General features: G+C 38.3%; 1 long non-coding RNA gene across 8 annotated transcripts in view; it reads right to left on the bottom strand.

The window, feature by feature from the left end:
• The window catches only part of LOC106166717 (uncharacterized), a 77,986-nt gene extending 51,111 nt beyond the window's left edge, over nt 1-26,875 (bottom strand). The window contains exons 1-2 of one of the 8 annotated variants that reach the window (XR_015331503.1): nt 26,193-26,875; nt 17,330-19,253 (exon numbers count right to left, since the gene is read on the bottom strand). This is a non-coding gene — a long non-coding RNA (uncharacterized LOC106166717). Of the gene's footprint in view, nt 1-17,329; nt 19,254-19,802; nt 20,075-20,095; nt 20,519-20,965; nt 21,056-23,123; nt 24,158-26,192 lie in introns of those variants that run through there. The other 7 variants (XR_015331508.1, XR_015331504.1, XR_015331507.1 and 4 more) reach the window with 7 other exon arrangements.
• Nucleotides 26,876-27,435: the final 560 nt, after the last annotated feature.

Below are 27,435 nucleotides of genomic sequence, written 5' to 3' on the forward strand. Positions count from 1 at the left end.
CGTTTTTGTTTTTTCCCCTATTTCTAACGTTCTCAAAATTATAATTATCTCACAAATTTGCTCTGTTTACCCGTGCCACAACTCTCCAGGAAATTAATGTAATAAATATATTCTTTCCAAAATTCAGAATCAATGCACATACAGTATCATATAATATTCACTTTATTCTGATTATTCCTAAAAATTCCATCACTCTCTTCTTCTCCCTATTTCCAGGTCGTAAAATATCGGGACAACAAACAGTCAAAAATAACAAAAAATTGGAGCGCATGTTACCTTGCAAATATTTAACTTCATCTCTTCATTCTTCCCTAACAACTCGCCCGCTCCCTCCTTCACTTCGATCTATTCTTATAACATAACTGTAATAACATAGGCCTAATTACACATCGCTAAATCGCCCGTATGCAATTAACAGAATACAAGTCTAGGTAATTTTCTCAGGGAAAAGACCATTTCAAAATGAAAAGAACCACCGATAATTGAAGCACAACTCGCCCGCCTTCTCCTCATGATCATAATTTCCTTAAGTTAATAAGATCGACATTTTGTCAGAAAAGACACGTAAATTATTTGGCTCCTCTCGCACGGCCGTATAGTATGCACGACGCGGGGAATTCTAAACGCGCTTCTTCAGCGAGGTATACAGCGCGCACTAAATTAGCCAACTCGTGACTGAATGCAATCAGCTTTTGAAAAAACTAAGAGTGTAGAAGCAGGAGTAATCTTCGGAATAAAAAAACGTATTTGTTTGTCTTGTTTTTTGTTTTTTTTTCGTTCTAGAATATTAAACCGGAAATCTGTGACATATGTTTGGAATATATAGCCATCACCAACTCACAAATACACAAAGAATGCTTCACCCCGTGCTGTGAACTGTGCACGAGTGTGAAATGAATTGCAATGTATTCGAATTCTTGCGTTCTGCAAGTTTGCTCCAAAAACGAAATGATTGGCGCAAATCTTGTCTGACTCAAGCGATACGTAGTTGTAAAACCAAAAAGTCAAAATAAGGTGCTTTTTCTCGTTTGCCTGAAATCATTATGAAGTTTACAAGAACGCTTGCCTTCCCTGACCGCGTCAGACCTAATTTTCTGTGGTACAGGACCGATTCGAGTGAGCAGAGCCGAAAAGTCTGATACATAACCCTGCGCTCGCGTCGGATGCATTTCAAAGATACGAAGTCCGTGACGCAATGGTAAGAAAAGAACAGAGCGTGCGAGAACGGAGCGCAAAACAGAGAACAATAGGCACGCAATGCGGGACGACAACCGGCTGCGTAAACCCAGATATTGGGTTTAAAAAGGGGAAACCCTCCGTCATATTAATATCTAGATAGCATGATCGCGCATACGATGTGCCTGCAATCCCACGCTCGCACGGTGGCCACGATCGTTTGCTTTTTTTGTTAAGTGAAATTTGATGAATAAAATGGACGGCATATATTATTCAGTGACACAGTTCGATTTTGATTGTTTTCTAACAAGTTGGATGCATGGTGTGTGTGTGTGGGGGGGGGGGTAGGTTAAAAAGAACGCTTTATTTTATTAATCTGATGTTGTAGCATTGGGAATTTTATAAAATCTTTTGCGTGTTGGAAACATCAAATGCGAAACAAATACGCTAACTGTGCTTAACGTCGATCGAAATTTCAAGTGAAAATCTTGTCTGTGACATTTTACCACCTAGAGGACCTCCATATATTCTATATACACTGAATAAGTAGAACAACTTCTGAACAAGACCATCAAACTGGCAAAAGTACAAGAAAACAAACAAACAAATCTATGAAATGAGGAGACACACTGACTTGATGGTAAGCATACATGTACCTTGCTTTCTAAATCATCTTAGAAACAGGTTAATAGTACAAGTCTTAACGCTTTATATATTTGATACAGTGTTACTGAAGCTAAAAAGTAATAAAATTCCCAACAAGGTGGAATTATCACCACTAAAAATAAAACCTACCGACACACTCAGCGCCGCTGGGGGAAAGAGAGCCATAAATGACAATGGAAAAAATTTGAGGTATTTGGTCTGTTATTTAAGCCACGAGATTTCGGCAGACGACACTAAGATCGGTAGACAAGAGAAAGAACAGACGAAACGTCAAACCTAAGGTGCCTCCGTAGCGAAGCTGTTAGTAATAGGTAAAAATTGGAGAAAAAATTTCTGAGTTTTAGTGTACTGCTTATATACAAGTACCATGTGAGCGGGCATCAGAATAAACTGTGCACGTACGTTTCAATTATAATTAAGTAGAACTTTGTGCAAAACATGCCACAAAGATGCAAAGCCAAGTCCACAAAATATACAAGATAAGATTATTTTCTATTTACAGTACTTTCCATTCATGGAATAAACATACTAATAGTTTCTTTTTACTGTTTATATTTTACTGTACACATTTTGCTGTAAACAATCCCCCATCACCTATTAAAAGAAAGAAAGAAAGAAAGAAAGTTTTTAAAAAAATTCAATCGATGAAACTGTCAAGAAGTTGATAATTTTTACATCCTTTTCATATTTTTCAGCATGTAACATAGTAGAATATACAGCCAAAGTAGCCAACAAGAGGTGCAGCACAATCATTTATTTGACCCCATCCTGTTTCATCTAACAAAAAATTGAGATTGTGGTTTTAAAAAAAGAACAAGAAAGGTACTCGACCTACACAGAGGTTTTTTTTTTCAATGTATCATATTTAGGTGCGCCAAATACCAGCATGAAAGGTCGATTTTTCTACTCACTGAAATGTAAAAATTCCACGAAAATTGACAGCAGACAGTAATTTTGTATTTTGGGAATTTCGAAAATTTAGTCAAGGTACCAATCCTTTCCTTCGTCATCATGTCAAACTCAAGTAGAATAAAGATCAAACACGGCCTCTACTGTCGTTAAACGCCTAACTATGATACGCGCACACTGCGGAGTTGATGCCGAACTCTTAGACGATCACTAGTCACCACACACACACACACAAAATATATATATAACGAAAGGTCACTTTAAACTGATATCCTATACTTAATACCGGCTATATCATTCAGTTGTGGTGCCAAACCAATAGATAAATAAAATATAAATACAATGAATAACAAACAAAACGAAATAGAAAACTAAAGTGAAGAGGAAAAATTATATCCAAGTCAAAGATGTGTGTTTGTGTGTGTGTGTGTGTGTGAGAGAGAGAGAGAGAGAGAGAGAGAGAGAGAAAGAGAGAGAGAGAGAGAATGTTCAAATGTGAAGTTAATGCCCGCCTAGCAGTATTGGTTTGTAATTTCGTATGTTTTGTCCAAAAACATCCATTTAAAAATTATTTCACGGCATCTTTAATGATAATAATTTTCATCTATACCCATCTATTGCACTTAAATCAAGTTTAACAACTGGCTACTGATAATGCTATTAGTAATATAAATAAATCAATGTAGAAATGAGCATCTGGGACAAAATGCAAAAACACACACACACTAATACGGAAGTTAATGAAATAATAATGACATTAATAACAATGTGTTACGGAGACAATAGGACTTTTGATCAATGAAATAAAAGCCAATCAAGTAATGTGCAATGTCAGCAACAAGCTGTCTAAAGAATGAAAAATCACAAAAAATGTGAAAAGGGTAAAGTTGAAATATTAAAGGGGCAAAAAGAACAATAAACACACAGAGGAATACACCAACAAAGCAAATGGTATCCTAACATAAGGTAATGCGGACCACCTTTCAAACATCACTGAATAAAATATTACAAGCACTATGAAAGGACCGCCGCCTCGAATTAAATGTAAATTCCAGTCATCTAACAATGCAAATTGCAAGTTGATAGCTTCCAGAACGCAGCTGCTGCTGCGTCGAGGCTGTTAGAAAAACACAACAATTCACGCTTGCTCTTGTAGGCCCTGAAACGCATTCTTAGGAACCAGAGGAGTCTTCGTGTCATTGATTGGGAAGCAGCAAATATGAGGAAAGTCGGTGACAGAAGAACTAGGATCTTCCTGAGGGGGTGGGAAGTATTTTTTGTCGAGTGAAGTTGCAGACCAGCGCAATTTCAGTGTAAAAACACAAGAAGTTGGGGGATTGATTGGTTTTGTCCTTTTCGCATGTTTTATTTTTCTTTTGGTGGGGGAGGGGGGAGAAATGGAAGTAGTGAGGACGTTAAAGGGGTGAATAGTCCTGTGCCCCCCCCCCCCAACACACTGGTCCCGTCGTTGATAATCACAATTGCTTGTGTTTAAAAGATGGAAAGCTAGAAACTTTTATCCAATCAGCGTTTAGATAATTTCTACCTTGTTTAGCACGCGTGTCGCTGTATAAGTGTGTTCGTGTGTGTGTGTGTGCGTGTGTGAGTGTGTGAGTGTCTGTGTGCGTGTGTGTGTGTGTAATAATATGTAACCATATGCAAATGGACATAAGGCGCTATTTATAGACTAAAACTCACTGCAAACGGGGGGCATTATTTATACTTAGAATTCAAGGGGGTCTTTGAGAGAGAGAGAGAGAGAGAGAGAGAGAGAGAGAGAGAGAAAACATGAACAATTAGCCCAAAATACTGGTAAACTCATTCTTTTTCTATATAAAACTTGTACATCGATAAACACCATAAAGTAAGTACGTCATATAATGCTACTACGACCTATCATCACTATCATCACTTGATTATTATTATTATTATTATTATTATTATTATTATTATTATTATTATCTTTTTAAACTGGTCATTAACAAATGAGATAAAAAAGCGAATGTATGTCTTCGATTATAACAAAGCTAGCATGATTGTAAAATGAAGGCTGTGAGTTCTCAGACTGAGCTTACGTAAAGTGGATATGAGCAATTGCTACTTTTCTCCCAATCTACATAATCTGCAAACAACATGAAAAATAACACTAAAGCCGCAATGCATATTAACCTCCCAACCAGTACGTTTTTTTTTTCAATCGCGTATCACCAAACATCATAAAAAACTAAAAAAAAAAAAAGGCGCCCTGAAATGGATAATGCATATTCCCATCGCTTCGTATTCCTTTGATTGTGAAATAGAGACCGTAATATCGATATTAAAACATAGTTTGGAAGCCGAGGCAGGTGTGACGATATGCTGAAATAATTGCATCAATGTTCTCGGCAGAGAAACCGGACCCCGAGCGAACCGTTAGCTTTGCGTGAGTACTGCGATCGCAACGCAGGAGAGGAGATTAATGTTGTTTGAAGTGAGGACTGTATTGACAGTAATAAATGTGTAATAATATGATTCCTTGTTTTCTACCGGCGACACGACATGCTGAGATTTGTTTCATTTGTGTTGCTGTAGGGTTGATTTCTTAGCTGGGCTATTTGTTTGTTTTTACTTGTTTTTATTTGTTGATGACGGTGAGGGAAAATATAGCAACATTCTCAATGTATCTATTTCTGACAAAAAATTAATAGCTTACTTCTGTTTAATACTCTCTCTCTCTCTCTCTCTCTCTCTCTCTCTCTCTCTCTCTCATACATACATCACACTTTCATAGCTTTATAAAATGGATGTTTTGTAATAAAAAGCAGGTTTTGACTTGCATTTAATTTTATTAGCAATTTATAAGAATACATTAATAGTGTATGTCATATGTATTGCATGTAGAAATCTCAGTCGGCAAAAAACAAGACAAAAATCGTGCCTTTTATTAGACTAGATCTCCCGATAATCACCTTGTGGCACACGCTTATTAACACTTAATGGCCATTAACTGAACGCGTTTGCACTTTTTAACCACAAAAATTTCTACATTACGTAAAATTTTCAGTGCAACGAAATACTTTCTTTTAAAAACCGCTGGATATAAGGTTTTGAAGTGCGGTGAATGCAATAAATATGAAGTTGGTGTTTTTTCTTTCAATTTGAAAGAATCATTCAAAAATATAATTAATGGGAATGGTACAGTCCGTTGCCTTTGCGATATGTGCTACTTTAATTAGTTGTTATGTATTTGTATTCAGTGACGTGAAGTGTGATGCTTTCTGGCAGTCCCGACTATCAGTAAACGTGTTGTATTGATGTGTATAATGTGAATGTTTGTATGTTACTTTACTTTTTGATTTCAACAAGAAATGTTTTTATTAAATGGGCGTACAGGCGCTTTGTAACGGCGAGTTAAGGTTGGTAAACCAGCTGATGCACTTCATTGTCAATTTTGTATCACGCTTTCATCATTTTCTTAAAATGAATATGCAATAAGTTTGACAACTGGAATGGCCGAAGATCAGAGGTTAAGTAAGACAGGGTGAGCTGTACTTTCAAGTTCAAATAAAATAAATTGTGCATGGTACAGCGTTGCTTAACACGAGTGAAACCAGTATGAACAGTACCCTCTACCAGGGCCACAGATTGATTTTTTTTCACTAGATGTTAACAGATATGTCTCTGGTTAAATGGATGGCTAATCTCTGTACTCCTCAGCAAAAATGTCCACATATACTAACTACGGCCCTGGTAGAGGGTACAGGAAGAGTGGCGACATATCATCCCCGTTGGGTGTGGCCTTAAGTGGGGGTGGGGGGGATTGGGGGGGGGGACCTTTTCTACAGAACTTCCATATACAAAAATATTTTCTTTATAGAAAAACTGACAAAATGGAAAAAATGTATCACCCGACTTTTAATATATTTTAAAGCCTACATGCGTTCTGAGACATGAGATATTTCTGTATGAGGAGGGGAGAAGACAGTGTCTGTGAGGGGTGGGTGGGGGTCGGAAGGGGAGGGGGGTTAAAAATGATTTTGCTCCACCACTGCTTCTCCTGATTGACTTCTATTCCACGCACACCATTTACTTCAAGTATTCATAACGCCGCTTAGCTGATTTGTAATCTGATTCATGGCACATTTCAGTTTTTGTTTGCAAGGTGAAATATTTGGGGGGGAAAACATTACAAAAGGTAAATGATCGCTCAGCGATCCCTCTCGTCACCTGCCTCTGTTTTCTTCGGTGGGAGCACATGTCATTGTAGTCCGATACATTACATTTGTACATTTCATTTGTACATTTCACTCGTACATTTCGACAGGTGCGACGACATGGTCTTAATTTAATTGCTACTATGTAAAACATTACTGAAAATATAGTTTTATGAATTGTTTATAAGAATAGAAACAAATAAAAACGTCTTGATGAAGATGGATTCAAAGATTGTTAATTGTAAGCTAACGCGGAAGCTTCCATAATTTTTTTTTTTTTTTTTTTTTTTTTTTTTTGCTTACGTACAAATAGTGAGATAAGGACTATATTAATACAAAGTCGAATATTTTTGCTTGCTTTATACAGTACAAGAGAAAAAGATATTAGTTTCATATTTCATTACACGATTTTAGCAGTTCGATTATTCGCGAGGGTACATGTATATACATACTATAAAATCGATTTTTTCCACCAAAATTCTATTTGTAAAAAAATACCAGTGTAGCTCTTGTTAAAAGGTTAAAATTATTAACTAAATCTGAACAAGAGTTTCTGAACAGGAGTTTGAATTGGATATTTTTGGAATGAAATAAAATTTGAACAGCAGTCGTGTATTTCAATTGAATTCCGTCCTTGTTCCTGTAGCATACTTAGGAGAAATACTGAATCATAATTACTACATGCCGCCCAGAGAAATATTCCATAGATAATGTACAAATAATTCAAACCAAATCTCTGTAAGTTGTGTAGTTAATTGCCTCTATGTATTCCACTATTGCTGTCCGATGCAGGAATTATTCATTAATAAACGCTGCACATTTCATTCGTGTATATTTCATTTGTTGATTTCGGCAGGTGTGCAGCAGTTGTCTTAATCTAATTAAATTACCACACAGGTGATCCGTCCTCCAACTTCCGGTTGCGGTCCCAATAACGACTTAATTTTCTTCCAGGCAAGGTATATCGTAACATTAATAGTGCTATGTATCTTAAGGGGTTAAGAATGGTATTGTTCACTTTTTCAGTGAAATCCACGGAATTAGAGATGTAAAAAGGGCATTAAATTATCTTGAGCTTGTAAACATAAAAAATAATCGAATTGTCAGGTTGATAAATTTAAACACTCTGCCTCAGCCTTTTTACCTTTGCAGCTTTCCAAATTCAGGCCATATTTCTATATTTTTTATTTCAAAATTCGTGGCATTGCGTAATCGTTCATGTCATGTCAATAATGTCACTATTTTTCCAAACTGCAATAGAATACTGTTTTAAATTTTGATACTTTTGATTCCACTCCTCCCCCTCTTCTTGTTTCTTCAACTCTATAATAAAACAATATAAATCTACATGGCTTTTCTTCTTTATTGATATAATGATATTTATTTGCATATCTACGAATCCATTTCCGACGAACCAAATAAATCAAGAACCAGCTGGAAAACAAGTCCAAAAAGGCAAGTCGCCCATGTCAGATAAGAACATTATTCCCTTCACATTATAGGACGATGGCTTAGCGCAGTAGGGGTGGGGGTGGAGGGGGGGGGGAGTGGAGGGTCACAATGGTCCACGTACCTCTCTTCCTCAAAATGTATCTAGACGAAACAACAATGTTTCCATCCTGCGATCTACATTATAAAGTAAAAGTGTTGTCGACTAGTACTCTGGGCAGCAAAGCGAAGCAAATACATTTCTCCTTGAACCCTCCTTCCTAGAAAAACCACAGGACTTCCAGAAGTATGCTGTTTCAACACTTATAAGTACATATAGATGCATGAAAATCGTTCCAATGTTGTAAATGTTAAAGAGTTCTTGGTATTTTTTATTGCTATCATATATTGTTTAAATTTTTACCAAGCAACAATAGACTTTTAACTTCAGCTGGATCTCGTTTTAAAACTTTTTGATATGTCAGTTAATGAAACAATTTATTCTAATATCTTAAACTTTGATATTTTATATCTCACTTATAATAGAAACCAAATTTCAGTGTATACTTTATTTATATTGGCTGAATAAAATTATCATATTATTCAAATCCGACGTATGGTACTGCGTAAATACCCAGTTATTACTGAAGCAAAATACAGCAGTGCAACCTCAGCCGTTGAACATCTAATGGCGCTAGAGGAAATGTACTATTAAGTCTAATATTTCCAGTATTTGTTATCGTAATATTGCCAATATTAAAAACGTAAGCCCATTTGACACGTTTTCGCCATAATTTCCGTCTGTTTTCTGGTGTCATTTTAACACCAGCACCTAGATGACAATATAGAATTACGTGCTATGAGAACTGCCGCGTGCTCTACTCAAAGGCGGACGAACTCGAGCAGAAATAATGCCGCAAACAAGGAAAATATCATTGCCCTTTCACTCTGATCTCATCGGCCTGATTAATTTAGTTCCTTCTTGGGCTTACGACGACGCTGTCGATTACCATAAGTCCACGTATAATACCTGTACAGATTTAACAATTAATCAGCACAATACATGGGTATTCTCCAAAGACAGGGAACCATTAAAGTAATTAAAACACACGTCTTGGTTGATTGATACCAACAATCTCGTTGGTCTTGCTAGAGGAAATATCGGTTGAAATTGTTACGTATGCCGCATGCGGGCGCGCTACTCTTCCCGCGAGGCCCTTCCCGGGTATAGACAATTCCATCCATTTTATGTTAGTACATATAACAGATATGCCAGGTAATAGGCATAATTTCTGACTGGATTGCTTTATCCCTGATGAGTGGACCACTTTATCGCAATATTCTTTCAAAATAGTGCCACTCATCTTAAATGTATGGAATTAATTTGTCTCCGCCATTTGCGGATTAATAATTAATTCTCGCAACTTTGTGGATTAACTCAGTGGATTATGACGGGTTGCAATTTCGCTGATTGAGATTAAGTCTGATTTGGACAAAAAGAGTTGAAGGTGCAAACAAAACTACAGAGACAGAACTTCAGTCAAGTACAATGCCTTGATGAAGATCAGATCATTAACAAAATGAAACCTTTCTCTAATAAAGAAGAATTGATAACAATCTGTACCGGGTTTTTTCGAGTACCATTCAACTGCCGCTCCTAACGTGCATATATTGAAGGTTTTTATGAGAAATAAAAATGTCAGCTTGCATGTCACAATAATAGGCACAACCCCCCCCCCTCTCTCTCTCTCTCTCTCTCTCTCTCTCTCTCTCTCTCTCTCTCTCTCTCTCTCTCTCTCTCTGCTCTTGTTTGGAGTATGATGCTCTCCAGTCTAGCTGTTTTAGGCCCCATACCTAATTTAGTTAACTGTTCATGTATTTTGTATAAACATATGTGTGAAACTAATAATAGTGTAGAGAGATTGTAAATGTAATTTGTAAACATTTTAGTTTTCAGTAATGTATTATGAAATGTAAACTGTATACAAAATAACTGTGCCATGTCTTTAGAACACAGGTGTATGAAGTTTTTTTTTTTTTTTTTTTTGTATTTCGCCGACTTATTTGTCAAGTCATTTACAAGCTGCATAGAAAGGGAGTTCTATCTATTCTCCCATCTAAAATTTTGTTTGTGAATTTATATCCTTTTGAGCAATAGTTGTGTCAAGTATTTTTAATGAGATAGACGACAAGAAGGTGTCACATGAAGAACTTCAAAGAAGTTTTGTCATTATGATGATTTATTTTTTTAATCTTTTCTTTTGTTTTTCTACCTTTTTTGTTTTTGGGGGGGGGGGGGTGGCGGGTCAAAGAACATTGAAAATTTCGAGGATGTGCTTATAAAAATACTATGTATCCAAACAGAGTTCTGATCATAATCGTAACACATTTTCAATTATTTTGAGGATAAAAACAAATACGTCCACTGATAACAATAAATGAGGTTATACGTACAGCCTGGTGATCAAAATGCACAAATTGCAATCTTTTATACCAAAAATACATCTTATGCACCCAGCACAACTAAAAGGTTTTAAAATTTTCACGAAATTATATCCACCTGTTTGATAACATCTTACTATTTGACTTCATAAAATAATGTCACTTTTTTTCGTGTTCTAAGCAGGCGAGTGAGAAACATTCTAATTGCGCGCGCACGTGTGTGTGTGTGTGTGTGTGTGTGTGTGTGTGTGTGTGTGTGTGTGCGGGGGTAGGTAACCACTTAGAACAAATAAAACAGCGCACGGAGGTTAATTCTCCGTAGCTGTTCTGCCTTCTGCATTTTGACCGAAGTGATTGCAAAAAAAAAAAAAAAAAAAAAAAAAAAATATATATATATATATATATATATATATATATATATATATATATATATATATATATATATATATATAATAAAAGGAAACAAACAATAAATGGAAGGATACACACACACACACACACCCCTTCAATCCCCCTAGTCCCCACTTCAACTCTCTCTCCTGCCTATGTGAAAGCTTTTTTTCTGAAGCAGTGAGGTTACAGGTTTCAAGTTTACCTGGAATGTGCTTCTGCACTTGGCCATGCGCAGCAACAAACGCAATCAGGTGAGACTCTCGGTCTCCGCTAACACAGTTGCCTATGGTCGTCAACAAGCCAGAATTGCGTCAAATCAAATTTATGATTAAGATTCTATGGCTTTAATTGAAATGCAATGAAATGTTAAAATGCATATAATATAATAAAGGAAATACATTTGGAGAGAGAGAGAGTACAGCTCAAAAACACGAAAGGCTAGATTCAAAAATAGCAATACATGCCTCCAAAGCAGTATCAAAATCTCAATTACATGGAGATGATGTTTTTCCAATCTCTCGGGAGTAATAATGATAATGTCAGTCGTCTTTGTTAAAAAATCATAACAATAGATTAGTCAGGTAACTTTACGGGGATGCACGCTATTTTCATGGTTAGATAATCTTCCTAAAAGAAACGGATAGAATTGCCGCTAGATTTGAAACTTGATGATGCGCGTAATGCCTCGACCTAAGGTAAACCCATCTAAGAGAACACGTAAAAAATCTGTTTACATAAGGTTATTCTTATCAGACTATTCGGATCAATTAACTAATTAATTAATATCAAGTTAGCATCTTTGTTTTGCCGTGGGCCAATCTTCGGGGACAGAATTCTTTCTAAATGCCTTTTTACCATTTTTACTTAAATTGTTGGAGTCTCGGAAAGACATAACTTGACAGACATATACTTAGGCAAAAAAAATTTAAAGGGGTTTGATGAGACTTCTGGGATGAAGAAAAAACAATAGGGGCAATGTTAGGCGTGTAAGTGTAGCAGGAAAAATCCTCTGCAACTGAGATATTATACATATGCACTGATAGATTCTTCTCTCTCTCTCTCTCTCTTTATATATATATATATATATATATATATATATATATATATATATATATATATATATATATATATATATATATATATATATATATGAAGAGAAAGACACACACAAGCGCACACACACACGCACACACACGCGCGCAAATTTTCTGAATACGTCAACAGCGTGCCAGCCAATCAAAAGCTCACATGAGCCCGTCTTCTCCCCGCAGGTTGTGTTCACACGGATCAATATCACTCTTTGTCCTACGTCGTGTTGCCCTCTAGTTCACCATACAAACAGAACAAAAGACAATTCAATACCAGAACGCTGCTGCCAGGTTATCTACAAGCCGTTGCCCTGACAACGGTAGAAACGAACATTATGCGTTTTTTATTCTGTTATTTTTCTTTTTGTACACAGCGTTATTAGGCGCTGTCGTGTTTTTCATAAGATATTTAGACTACCTAGTTTGTTTCCTTTCTGTGATATGGCAAGCCTCTTCTAAGAGCAGAAGATCTTGCTTAAATTTATGAAATTTGAAGAGTAATATCTGGGTGAACAGTGTAAGGTTTTAGCACACTAAGTGCCCAAAGAAACATCAACTGTTGAACTAAAATGTAGTTTTAGAATTGGAATTATATCCTTGCAGGGTTTTATAGCAACTTTTCGGAGACTTTTTATTTCGGGATTAAGATATTTTTCAAGGTTCAAATTTTCCTTTTGTCAGATACTATTCCCTCACAAGAGTAGTCACCGGTGCCACGGAGGATTGAACAGGCAGTGGACATCTTTCTCCTAGTACTGAGAAATATTTAAATCCACAACCAAACAAGCCAAAAGCATATGTACGTGCAAGCTCACAAACAATGACGCACGCACGCATTCATGAGCGTCAGAACGAACGCGGGCGGCGGTCTTTCCACACACACACACACACACACACACACACACACACACACACAGCACCTACAGGTAAAACCGCAAGCAAACACACGAACGTGCACAAAAATGCAAACACGCACACACAGACAGACATGCAGACGAACAAGTGCCCACGCACACACACAAACGTACAAAGTAAGAGAGAGAGAGAGAGAGAGAGAGAGAGAGAGAGAGAAAAGAAGAAGGAGGAGAGAGACACACACACACCCAACTACACCACGAAAAAATTAACATATCGCCTCATAAAAACAGACGCTTTCTGCTACATTATTACCAGTCCAATGCTTCAGAGAATCCTCCATCTCAACCGCAGCAATGAATAGAACACAAAAACTCTTTACAAGCATCCTTCAATGCGGCAGGCGTTGGCAAAGAATCCAGCCAATAAATTCACGCAACCGGGTATCAGGGAAAACTGCGCCTTATCTACGGCACTTGTAAACTAGTCTTCTATGGGTTCTTACTAAACAGGGGACGAAAGCGACGCTGAGTAATGCAGGCTACTTTTGCGGAGATTGCCGCACCCATTTTTAACCTTACTAATACGAACAGGCGTTGTAAACTGCTTTAACGATAATTCATAGAACCCCGAAGTTCAAAGCCTTCGATTCTATATCAACAATGCCTGTCAGATAAATTTAATTTCTAAATAAACGGAAGACGAGGGAGATCGTCTGCGCTGCAAGGTAATTCCAAAGAGGCTGAGCCCCTAATTTAGAAATTACTTTTCAGTGTAAAAGCTATATCCGTACCACGATAGACAGATAGGTGTTAGCGGATGGAACTTCACACCTTGAAAGCCTTTTGGTGTCTGCGACAAATACTGAAATGTCCCCATCTTGTGATTCTGCCACCCTTAGGTCTGTATTTTGTCTAATAGGCAAGATGGCTTCCGTCATGTTCTGAGTAGTTTCAAAGTGGATGGCCCCATTTTTAATTTATTTTTAGACCTAATTATTTGTTACCGTTAAATCACAACAATAAGAAACACATTATGAAAAAACGATTTAGTAATAATAAGGCTAGTAATAAGGAGAAAAAAGAAGAGCCTTTTTGTCAATTAGATTTGTTATAGCGAAAGATCCCGTACTTATTCGTTTTGACCATTGCTATTGCAATAGATCTAACAATGCAAACCAAACATCCAACCCAAAGTCACACTTATAGTCGACATAAATTGAAGCATTAAGCGAAAACTATCATTAGGAAGAAAATCAAAATTATCTTTTAAATATCAGGCAGAACGCTTTCCTACCATTCCAATTCAATACCAATTCAAATTTATTGTAGCTATAGTCTAACTATACCCGGACAAAACTGAAACGCAATTAACCTCGTTACTTATTAAAAGACACTTACGAGAGATAGACTAAAAATATCCTTACTTATGACTAGCAGTCCTAACTTAGTATAACTACACTCTAGCCATTTAATTTCGAGACAACATCAACACATAATTAACTTCATCACTTATTACACTCGTCTTTGTTATCAGCGTATTAATGAAACAAAACATGAGGGCTACGCATGAAATATTCGCCTATCCTATTCTGTGTCAAACCACAGTCTATTTCAATTTTATTCAAAACAACAAATATTTTTTCGTTGTCTTTAAACTACTAAATAAAATATTTCGAAAATTTTGCTCCCAAGAAATTACATTTACTTGTGTGTATTTGGATAATGCATGAAAATTTTGAAAGCCAAACGTTCAATTTCAAGCGTATTGTCTTTATGGTATAAAACAGTAATAAAGTAATAAATAAACAGCAAAAGGAAGAAAGAAAAAAGTTAAAGAAAAAGAAAGAAAAATCACCAAACAAACAATCGTATTTCCCTGTATAAAAACGTAGCAAAATTAGCTTAATTGGAACCCACAATTCAACCACGTTAAGCTTCACTGAAAGTTGTCGTATTCTGGTTTAGTGACAATAAACAATAAAATGCAACATCAACCCATTACACATACACACAATCCTGCATATTGTATCAAAAGAATCAGTAAATATACCGCCCATTATAAATTAAAATGTATTTGATTAATCGCATTAGGTATCATAATACTCCCCTATTCCACTCAGAAGAATAAATTTGTCTACTTTTTTCTTGAAAGGAAAGTTTTTAAATATGTACATAGATCTGATTGAAAATTTCGGTGCGTTTCGGGAGCTGTAAAAGTTATAATAGTTTTGTTTAAGAATCCAAAGTTGTTGATTTGTTGAAGAATGGTCCCCTATCCTAGGTGTAGAACAAGGTTTTAACTGTCCTAGACGCTGACGCTGCGACAGTTTGATTGTTCTGCTAATTAATTAATAAGTTAATTATCCTTACACCTAAACAAATACGCACTGTGATACAAGAACTAATTTACAAATACCAAGGTTTCGATTGAAATCCCTTCTTGTAGTTTTGATTATTGTATCTATTATTCAACGCGTTTTTGTCGCCCTGCGACCACAATTCAATGCAGTGTACACAGGTTTTTCACAAACCGGGCGAAAAATGTCAGGGCAATGGAAAAGAAAGTGATTTGCGAACATGAACTGCCAATGTTATAGTATAGATGTGCCTATCACTTTTTGCTTGTGTTTTCGTGCTTATTTTCTTCCTTGGACCGAGGTTATAGCCCTGTAAACTTTCTGCTATTACAGATTTAGGAAAGTTATTATAAAGAGAGAGAGAGAGAGGGAGAGAGATTTTGTAGATTCAGTTTTACATAGATAAAATTTTAAGACTGTTACTGAGCTTACAATTTAGCCTATAGTTGGTCTTGGGGAGGAAGACGCAACGTTGTCAAGTAGAGTTAATCTGAAATCCAGGAAAGAGTGTCAAAACTTGAAATACAGTTAGACAGTAGGTAAGTGACGAAGAACAGGAAAATTGGAACGGAAATAAAACCAATCGGTCAAACAAACAAATAAATAAATAAACAAATCATGAATTTCCCTGCATCATGGAGGACTCTTAGCACTTCCGTACCAACACCCTGTGTAGATTGTAAATTAAGAATCCGCTTCAGATAGACGAAATACGCGAATAGTTTCTTCAATTGGTTATAGCATGCAGCTTTGCAGGATATTTAGACATAGAAATATGACTTTGGGACATTTTTAAACACGTATGCTATACCTTAAGCAAATGATTACATGCAATCCGTGTAAAACACGACTCTCAAGCAAACGAAGTACATGTACCCCCCCCCCCCCCAACACACACACACACAAACTAACAATTGGTTTACATGTCTTTGAAACATCATCAACAGACTTTTTTGGCAACAGATAGGAAAATAAACGAGATTTCAGACTATGAAAAATGCAAAAAATACATGAAGTTCTATAAATAACCAGCAGAGGTGAAAACTGCGCTATTTTGTACCATGTAAGCACATTACATGTGACATTTCCGAAAGTCAGTGAAGGAGTCCACTCAATTGTAACTAATATATCTTTTCCGTCAAATTAATTACAATTAATAACATTTTCACAGAAAGGTGATATTTGTTACAATTTTCCGTGATACGTAGGAGTGTATCAGGACACAAGAGTTAAGAAAATAAGACTGGGTTCCCATACTTAGATCGATCCATCTGGATCGACCTAACTCCCTGGGGATTCGCTCTAAATTGCTATCAGCTCAAGAGACTTATAAATGTCTGTCACGCCTACCGAATCAGCTAGGGGTAAAGATAATTACCCCCTAACACCTTTTCCAGGCGTGTCATTATTTAAGCCGATTACGTTGATAGCAACTTTGTGAGACTCCCCAGGAAAATGGATCGACCCAAATATCTGTGGGAATGGTCCCTAAGTTACAGACCTCAGTTCCGAGGGGTACCAAGTCTAAGCATGTAATTATGACGTCACATACTGATCCCTTACTTCTCACCAATTCAACCCCCGTAAGCCCAACCATAACGTAGAAAAAACAAATTTTTTCAAACCAACCTTATGTGAGAATAACATATTACTTAAAACAATTTTTAAATATTTTTATGGAAATTGAGTTCGAGTAAAAGTTTATGTAAGTGTCCGCGCTGAAAGAGAAGTGATAGAAAGAGTTTGAAGTAGAAAGCATAATACATTCTTATCTTAAAAATATATATATTTTTAAAAATGTAAAAATATCTACAACTTACCTTTCTAAATGAGAAAACGTTAGTATAAAGATTCATATCCATTAAGAGACGTATCCTCGCAGAATGTGTATCCTATAAATGTCAAAATGACGTATGCGCCGAGGCCCTTTAAAAATTATTCCGTATTTCTGGCACGCTGTCGCATGAACGAAGTATAATGCCTTGTTTCCCGTAGAGCGAAGATTCTGAATTTAACCAGGGGAATTCCATACAGCCAAACACTATAATCGTCGTAGATATCCGTATTTTTGTGGCGGAAAGTTGGTTGAGCAGCGTACTAACGTAGTTTCTGGACCGAATTCCCAAAGGGGTAAAATTCCGAGGAATAGTTTCCAAGAAATGTGATGGCAACGCTCGTTACTTAACTTAACGACGAGCTTTCTTTGTCAATTTTCATCTGACCAGAGGACCCATCATCAAGCCGGCTCTGGATTCAACCTGAATTTCGAGAAATTTTTCTTCGGGAAATGATATACAAACAAGATGTACAGACGCACAGACGTTCGATGAGCGATCGCAGTCCAAATAGTTCCATGGTTATTGGAATGGAGGAAAATTGAAATACAGGGTTAAGACGGAAACTTCCGACAACTTGACAACCTTGAAACTGTTAGATAGCGCTGTAGACAGTTGTTACAACCCTCAAATGTAGGTAAACAGGTAGAGTTTACTTTGAGCTCTGTACACGACTCCTAGAGGTTAGGTCGAAGGGCAATCCGCGTGCGCTCTTTGCCTGTCCTGCTGGTCACATAAAAGGCAAGATGGCGCCGGTGAACAGCAATAATCTTGGTAAACTGTTTGCGTCAGACATTTCCATGTGAGATGAACAGTGCAGGGTCGTTTGGCCGTACACCACTTCTCTGTGAGACGCGAACACTGCCTGTCTGAAGTTTCCCTAACTTGTCTTTCCTTCGTTTCTGTGAATCGATTTATTAGAGGATGGTGGCTCGGTTGTATGCTAAATCTTTCACAGAAGGGGAAAGCCTCGTATCTTACGTCTCCGTCCTCATTTTCAACTGAGCCTTTTTATTCTCTTTTTGACGTGAAGATGTTTCGGGTAGGTCCTCTGTCCTTTCGTTTAACAATTTTAGATATGTGTTTTTACAACTTTAAAAAATCAAAATGTAAATGATGTCTAACCTTCGGTAAAACTTGCCCGGACTAACGTATTCGTGAATTGATCCCAGACGCAATTCGAATATAAATTACAGCTAGTATTCCTCGTAATTCTTTGAATATCAGGTGTCGTAATTTGCCCATCGCATTTCAGAGTCATCATTCTTTTTGTTTAACATAAATCTTAGGTCTTGTTGCTTAGTTTTCCAAAAAAATATATATTGCAGAAACGGTTTCTCGCGTATTGCCTGAAGTAATGTGGTACTAAAACTATAGATATCGAGAATCGACATCGTAAATTATTTAGCAAGCCACTGATCTCGTTTTCAAGACCACAGAAGTGTAGCACCAAGGAAGTGTAGGAACCTATTCATGTAGCAGTTTTTCCTCCTTTTTCAAAACTGAAGTTTTATTTGTAGATCTTATAGTTACATTTCCTTTTGACAACTAACCTTTTTAGAACTAAACTTTTTTTCCAAAAAGATGATCGTCACCCGAAGGATGGTTCAATTTTCACAAGCGAAGACTGCCGACCTTTGCGTCCCTAGCGTCAAAATGTAATAAAACGAGATAGAGATTTCGAAGAGGACTTATACACCTTGTGTCACCAAAACATATATGGAACTAAAAACCGAAGTCAGTTATTGGTTTGCTTTTCGAAAAATTTCATAGACTGCACCCAAATATTGGCTATTTAGCAAGAATCATCTGCCTTCATTGTCTTTCATAAGTGGAAGCGCAGCTTCGTGGATCTAGTTTTCAACCAATCACAAGAAGATCAGACGATCTTGGAATCTTCTGGAAGTCTCTAGAAAGAATAAAAAAACGGAAAAACATGTACACTGAAAAAGTTGTAATTGTTAAACGTTTACACCTGAAATAACATAAACATTAACAACATTAACTACTGGTTTTTAAAACAGACTTTCTTTTTTAAAAGAGAGAGCAAACGGCCTTAAAACGTTTTAATCCAACTGCCACATCTCTTTTTAATAGTAAAACAGATTTTTAATCGATGACTTTTAGCTTCCGTTTTTAATTTAACCTTATTGGGCTACAGAGTGGGGGGTGGGTTCGGAGTGGGGTGACGGACCCCCATCCCTCCCTCCCTCATTCATAATAACGCATATACTGTAGTCAAATACCCTGTAATTTGTCCTTTCTATACTTAATAATGCATTTTCATTGAAGACTATCATTAGTCTACTGTGGCAATTCCTGTATTAAACAACCCAGTGGTCATTTTGACCGGTATTCCTTGAAAAGATCAGAATATCTACTTGCAGCGCCACAGCGCCCACGGCAGCCATTGTTGTGTGGAAAAAAAAGAACTATTTATATCCTGTTGATTTCATACCTGATGAATCCCGTCAATGAATTTCGTGAAAATATCTTTGCAAAATCACCCAGTGGTAAGTGACATTTTCAGCATAAAGAATCATTTGGCGATCCGCGTGTGGGAAGTGTTTCCTTGTCGTAAGACTGCAGACAGACGATCAACATGAGTTCGGTGCTCTTATCATATCATATACAAAGTCATTCTAACTCTGTGCCTATCACAGCACATACAAGGTACTTTACCGACAATACAGCACCAATGGAAATCCAGGAAACGGGGGATATTTCAAATTATCACTCATATAGACTTACAGAAGGAACAGACTGCCCGTATTACAAAACAGAAAAGCAGAAGCTCTAAAATACATTACGTATTGTCTGTAATAAAAGGAGCATTGTCCTCTCTCCGGGAGTTGATCAACCAGTGTATAGGTAATCAATGTATGGCATTATTATATGTGAATTGAATGGAGAATACCTGTATGGTGTAATTTAAGCGAGACTGACATCCACCCTGCGTATGTTCTGTCTGAATAAAATCCGTTTTCACGTCCAGTGGTGCAGTTTTCTGTCCCGTCCGAGGTTGAGTACCCTCTATCAGGGTTACAGATTGAATTTATCTCTACATTTTCACAGAAATGCCAATGGCTTATTATGTGCACTTTTTTAGTCTAGCGAGAATTGACGCCATCACTCAGTTGGCCTCAGGTGGAGTGAACAGTTTGAGAAGTTGACAACTTACCGGTATGGTTATTACATAAGGAAATCACTTTAACAGAGCCTCCACTCGACACAACCGATAATACAGACTGATCTTGATAAGTGCTAGGGGCACATGAAAGAGAATTAAAAACCTGAAGCATAATAACGTGTAAAAGACACTGTTACACCTAGCGTATAGCACTAACATTTGAGAAAAATTGACCACACTTTGACAAACGCAAGGAGTTCGTTGACTTGCGTCGTACACGTCTCGCATACCTGGAGGGAGATAAAAATGTTTTGAGCATGTCCAAAACCAATTTCATACGCTGCTTGTACTCTCTACCAGGGCAACAGTTTGATTTTCCACAGATATTCACAGATACGTCTCTAGATAAATAGACAGTCATTTGGCCCTGTGTGGATTTTTCCGTTTTTCCCTATTTAATCTGTCGCCCTGGTACGCTGCTTGTAGCCAACCTTCATTTTAAAACGGTGGAAACAGGATGATTTCATACGCTCAAAGGTGTGCGTATAATCAATGTCACATAAGGTGCTCATAAGTACCTCTTTACGCTAGGTGTGACCAGGAGCACATCCAGAATTATTCGAAGGGGGGTCCGCGGATGCGAAGCCGATTCCCCCCCCCTCCCCCGGTCCGCTGAATGGCCCCGAAAAATTGGGTATTTTAGAGGGCGAATGGTGCCATTTGGTACAGTTTTGTACTATAAATCAGCTAGTCAAAATTCTAATTCAAAGAGGGAAATATGAGTGTGAGTTTTTTCAGATACCGAAGGGGTTTCCACCACTAGACGTGACAGACCAGCCTTTAGACCTATCAAACTGGTGCGATACAGATAAATCTGTATCAATCTCTGTGAAAAAGACCTAAAACTGCGTTCCCATTAACCCATCGTACTAGCTAGAACGATCTAACTCAGCGGGGCTTCTTGATAAAGTGCTTTCAGTGTTATCAGCTTTATTGTCTGGCACGCCCCCTTGAGTAACTATGTGGTAACTAACTATCGTAAATCACCCCCTAGCAGCTTGAATCGGCGTGCCAGGCATTTAAGTCGCTTACACTGAATCCAATTTATCGAGAATCTTCACAGAGGTAGGCCGATCCAGCTAGTGCAATGGGTTTGTGGGAACGCTCCCCAAAAGTCCAATTTGTGCCGATTACCTACAGCCCTCCACGTATATTTCCCGCTTTATATGTGTTGCATTATTTCCAATAAGATCAATTAGTTTATTAGTATTTATACTTGACATATGCTGTTCCTACTTCTATATCTTTTCAATTTCACTTTCTCTATTTATTTTTCTGTGTAATTTGTGTTATAGCTTACTGTGGATCAAATATACCGAAACATCTTGTTTACTTTTTTCTGATAAATATTGCGAACGTTCAGCCCGCTTCTAGTTCTCCCCTATATTATCTCTAACAAGTCCACACAGGCAGCATTAAAAGGGACGTTTATAAAGAAATTTTAGACGCCCGGCTGAGTTAATATATCATTTGTAAGCATCATATTATTTGAGGACTAATAAACACCAGTAGCCCACAGAAAGTCTTCCTCGAAAAGAAGGACTAGGTCTAGCATTATTATTTGTGATCTATTTCTGGACTCGTAATGTCTAATACAGGATCATAACGCTGGCAATGACGACGTTACGTCCTTCTCACGAGGACTTGAGCTGGTCACTTGAGCTGGTCACATAGGCTGGACATTGACTGGTCAGGCCATCGATAAGGTGACCCAGTGACCAGCAGAAGTCCACGAGATCTTGGACGAATGGAGCGAATTTGTTTTATTCGTCCTTATTCGTCCAAGACGTGATGCAACGTCGCCATAGTATTATATTAATCATCTATTGACATTCATTACAAGTTCACAAACAGATTACTGATTTTGTGTAAATATCACTTCAGGATAAGCTACCAATCGCCAGAGTGACAAAGATCCCCGATGACTAGTCGACAAACATCAGTGAACGATTTCCTCCGCAGTGGCTCTGAAGCACGCGAAGAGGCCCCGAGGAGGGTGGTTTAGAGCAAATACTAGGGATTTAGGTGCCATTTCTACTGTACTATCTACCACGACTCTCTGTATGTCCGTCTGTCTGGCTGGCTATCCGGTGGCTTTCATAATGTAGAAGGGACGAATATGGAAATATTCAATACCTTGGTGTGAACGGTAATACGAGGGTGGTTATAAAGGTTTGAGTTTGAGTAATAATAATAATAATAATAATAATAATAATAATAATAAAAACACACAAAGCTCGTCGATCAAAATGACTTTCTCTCTCACACACACGTTCGGTAAAGCAGTATCACACCTAGCGTATAGCACTAACGTATGAGAGAAATTACCCATACGCAGACAAACTTTTGTCGTTTTCGCTGGCAAACGTTGGTTCATATAGGCCTACTTGAAGAAAGTTTTGAGCATGTTTAAAAATAATTTCATTCGCAGCTTTTATCTTCATGTAAAAACTGGATGTAAACAGGCTAATTTCATACGCTCAAAGCTGTGCGTATTACTGATGTCATATACGATACTCGTACGTGTTTTCGCTAGGTGTGACAGAGCCTTCAACGCCCGTACCCCGGCGTAAGCTTAAGAATACTCACTTCTTTAAAAAAAGGTTTAAACTGGCTTTAAAGGATTGGGATGAATCATTACAGTCATTTGTTAGCGGGGACGTAATCTGTCCTCCTTTCCCTCATAACTGATCACCTGAACAAAGTAAACAAATCAAACTCGTAACGGCGCGCGACGTCACGTAGTGTGATGCTCACAGTTAAACGCACTCAGTCCCTCGCTGTTCTCTCACCTAGTGCAGAAATGGGTCCTTGGCACTATTTAAAGCGACCAGCTGAACTTGAATGTCCGTGAATCCTTCGTGGTTTGACTTGTGCTCTCATACGTAGCTTTTGAATTAACCTGGACTAGCAATAGGTCTTCTTCTTACTGTGTACGTACTCAAAGGCGCTTGGAGAATTCGGAGTGAACGGTGCGGAGAGAGGACGCCGATTTCACGCAGCAGCACGAAGGTCTGTAAGACGTAGATAACCATTTCTTTCTCTGTCTTCATCGCCATTATACAGAATCAAAGGAGAACAAAAAAAATAATAACAGCGACGCTGAAGTGTTTAAACGACACCGCACGCTTCGTTCCAGAGATATACGGGCTGTGAGAGGGCGGCGATCACAGCCGGGACGTGGCGACCTGCGTCTCTCCCTCTCTCAACGGTCTCTCCAACACGAACTGTGGGAGGTACGTTGTTCGTAACGGGAAATAACAACTAGCATGAAAAGAGATCCATAATCATATTCGACAGGATGATAACCGCAGCCATTTAATTCTTTGTTTCTTTTCATTGGTCGTTTTTGTGAGTCTCTGAAATGCAAGCTTTTGTGTATTTGAAGAGGGAACAATGCGGCGCTATGATTGAGTACAGGGGGCCTTCAATGCGAGTAGATAACCAACAAAAGCGAAGCGTTTTCAAATGCAAAAAGATATTCGAGTGACTTAAGTTCAGTCGCATAAGGAAATATAGGTTCTTTTGTCGAGGCTATTCATCCACTATCAGAGGACCGTTCTGATAAATTTCCCTTTGGAATAGGCGCAAACAAAACATATTATTGGCATTCAATGCTCCCCGGCTAATGCGGCTCTTCGTTTTCAATGCGAGCCTCGTCTTGCGTCAAAGCGTTGAACGCGCTTGAATACGCGGTCTTTAAGTAGCGGGACCGGACAATGCAGCGTTTCTCCGGGGTTTAATGCGGCCTATTAAGCACCTCTGTGTTGGATTTAATAACATCTAGTACTTGCTTTCAAGACATTTCCGCAAATAAGTTCAGTGTGACTGCGTTATGTATTCACGTATCCGTTAATCTCGTCAACCCCGGGGTTAAACACAATATGATTAGCATTGAAATGCGGATTGAAAATCAACTTCGCAATTCTTATGTTAGATATTTAACTCTCTCGCTTAATTACGCCCGTTGAATGCGAATCGAGGTAAAGAAGTATCAGTGATAATTTCAAAGGGGCATAATGAACTATGTGATTTTGAACAATGCCTTCTACTTCAAGACGAGAGAGAAAGATCGAAGCTAGCCTGCTCTGAAGACCGCAGTTTTTTCGTCAAGAGTAGGTTGAGAGAGCAATGCGTTTGTTTTCACATGGCACGCGTGTTTGTTTATGCGCGTGTGTAGGCAAAATGAAAAGAAAATGTTAGGATTACTTAGGGTTGTTCAACGCGTCGAAAAGGAGAGAAGATATAAGAGCCCGGATGGAGAGAGAGAGAGAGAGAGAGAGAGAGAGAGAGAGGTGAAAAAGATCGGAAAAGAAGAGTACAGCAAATAAATAAATTAATTAATTAAGTAATTAAAATACAAAGAAAACAGTAACAGCTGTTAAACGTCATATACTCACGATGATCTAACTATCAGACGGGACGATGAAATTGGACGTACTACACTTTTCTAAACAGAATATAGGCCTACTATATTATTTCTGTCTCTCTCTCACACACACACGCGCGCGCGCGCGCGCGCACACACACACACACACACACACACACACATACACACACACATGCGTGCCCGAACACACGTACACGGGATGAATACACTTGTTTGTTGTGAGGGTTGAGTAATTTTATTAACTCAATTCTTTTGTAAACCATCAGGACTTTGCTAACCGCAGTTCAACTAATAGTCTCGAGATTTATCATTTTTGCCAACTATTGCTTTAATCCGACTGGAACGCACCTGTCACTTTCATAAAAATAGTGACGCAGGAAGCGCGACCTAACAAATAACGCCAGATAAGATCAGACTAAGCACCTTATATTTCATTCTGGCTTACTAATCGGCCATCGTGTTTCGCAGTTTAAGAGCGAAAAGTGTGCTTAAAATGAAATTGAATCTGCTGCGGTGTGTTTCACTGGGGTCAGAGAGAGAGAGAGAGAGAGAGAGAGAGAGAGAGAGATCGGCTTTGAAGTGAAAGGATAAAGAGTAAAGCAGATGTACTTTCCCCGCTCCTGACTCGCACTAAATTCGTACTTGGCTGAACTGTCAGCTGCCCTATGCCAGGTGCCAGGTGCCAGTCCTGCATATTCCAGGTTGTCACGAGAGCAATAAACACACTGTCAATTGTCAAACTGTCCCCCCTAACTTGTCAAAATGACACCAGGTCAACAAGGCCGCATATCAAAACATCTACACTACGTAAAATACGCATGTTATATGTATAAGGTACTTGCTCCGCTGCGTCAACAACCAACATAAAAGAGGCTGTTATCCATAATGTACATTTTCAAATCTAATCCATTCTGATTCTGAGATGCAGCAGGATCGGATACAGATAACACCATTTTACACTTATTCTAAGTCTACTGTACTTAAAGAATACGCACGTGCACGCATGCACACACACACACAAACACACACACGTAAGTTTTATTTACATTCCCATTCCCTTATTCAGCGATATTCCCTCCAGACTGAACAACCCAACATCAAATCGATGTGATTCCCATGAAGTTTGCATTATTGATAACAAAAACAATTACAGCAGCGGCACAGTAAGTTGACAAAGAGCAAATGAACTGCGCCCCCCGCGACCTAACACTTAGCTTGGCACTTGACACTAAACAGCTTGAACCGAACACACGGCAACTGATACCCACCTCCTCTTGTTTGACACGGGCGACGCTAGGTCGATCCTCTGGGTCGCCGTCTCTTTGACTTTCGTGCGACACTGGCGTGCCGTTTCCATTCAAGGAATCTGTGCCGCTGTAAGTGGTTGACGCCTTGGCGGTCGTCCCAGTCATGAAGCGATACCTAGCGTGCGATAGAAGCCCTTCGAATGCGGAAAGACGCCGGGTTCAGTGCGCGTCGCACACCGGGGACTCGACGCGCTTGCTCCGCAAGACGTTGTCAAATCAGAGACAAACGCACCGAGGACTAGTCAATCGACCGAGCACAAGGCTTACGAGGCCTGGTCTGTTAGTTTGACGTGTGTGAAACATGCATCTTTTTCTCAGTGCCACGGTCGTAACGTAGAGTCAGGCAACGGCGCTGGAGTAGTGTGGCAAGACTATAGAAGATCTCGCTGAAATGGGAAATTACTATGCAATATTAATGTCGACGATAAAAGAGTCTCTGAATTCCAACCCATTTATCATGCTTATTTTTGTGTGTGTTGATATATGCCTTTGTAGCCGCGAACAATGGGCACAATGCAAGTTGCAGGATGCGCCGCTTTCTCCATTCTTTGCAGTGCAATTCGAACTGAATGGCGGTAGAGAATTACCACTCAACCAACCCTTTCATTTTTCCTTTCAATGCTGTTAAAAGCCCCACCGCAAATAATCAATTCACATTGAAAACGCAAGGAAATTTAAACTCGCCCTCAGCTTTGACGAACTTGTTTAGTTGAGAAGGAAAGTGAAGCTTTTTGTCAAGAATCACTGTGTCGAATCGACAGAACTCTCGGTTTAGAAAAAAAGATAGACGCTTGGGTGTATTCTGTTTGTGATATGAACTATGGCTCAGGTCTTTTAGAAGAACGCGCTCATCCGCGTTGTATAAGGCTTTACAAATGAAAGGACATTTTATTACCGCGCTTATCTTTTGTTATGTAGAATTAAGGGAATTAAAAAGCTCTCGAAGAATGACTGTGTGACATGAAATGCATCACAAAGGGCTTGTCGTGCGCTGGGGAAATTAGAGAGAAATTAGAAAAAAGAAGCACTGGGAATGCATCGCGGAGCTGATAAACCGTTGAGTTTTTCTTTTCATTCACAGTTATAAATAGTTGATGGACGACAGATATCAGGGATACGTTATTTATGGACATTGGCTTCGGAAAAGCATAATAAAAATATGAAAATAAAGACAAATAAATCAACAATTTAACATACAAACAAA

The sequence above is a fragment of the Lingula anatina genome, chromosome 10 (assembly GCF_051362555.1).
Source record: "Lingula anatina isolate TDL-2025a chromosome 10, LinAna3.0, whole genome shotgun sequence".
In the NCBI taxonomy this organism is placed as follows: Eukaryota; Metazoa; Brachiopoda; class Lingulata; order Lingulida; family Lingulidae; genus Lingula; species Lingula anatina.